We start from the raw sequence: 555 nt of genomic DNA on the forward strand, positions 1-555 counted from the left end.
TTTTATGTCATTTACTCATCTCTGTAAACCCTAGGCTACTAGTTCTCTATAAGTAGGACCTTTTACTATTGTATTTTCATCATCTTTGGATCTTTGGATCTTTGGATCTTTGGATCTTTGGATCTTTGGAATGTTTTGTTCTTTAGATCTTTTGATCACTTTGGGAGGCTGGCCATTCGGCCATGCCTAGACCTTGTTCTTATGTATTCTCAACGGTGGAGTTTCTACACACCATAGATTAAGGTGTGGAGCTCTGTTGTACCTCGAGTATTAATGCAATTACTATTGTTCTTCTATTCAATTCTGCTTGTTCTTGTTCTAAGATATCACTTGTTCTTCAACTTGATAAATGTGATGATCTGTGACACTCATCATCATTCTCACATATGAACGTGTGCCTGACAACCACTTCTGTTCTACAAGCAAACAAGGCTTGAATATTTATCTCTTGGATCCCTTAATCGGAATCTTCGTGGTATAAGCTAGAACTGATGGCGGCATTCAAGAGAATCCAGAAGGTCTAACCTTGTCTGTGGTATTCTGAGTAAGATTCAA

This window comes from Arachis duranensis, chromosome 7, assembly GCF_000817695.3.
Source record: "Arachis duranensis cultivar V14167 chromosome 7, aradu.V14167.gnm2.J7QH, whole genome shotgun sequence".
Taxonomy (NCBI): domain Eukaryota; kingdom Viridiplantae; phylum Streptophyta; class Magnoliopsida; order Fabales; family Fabaceae; genus Arachis; species Arachis duranensis.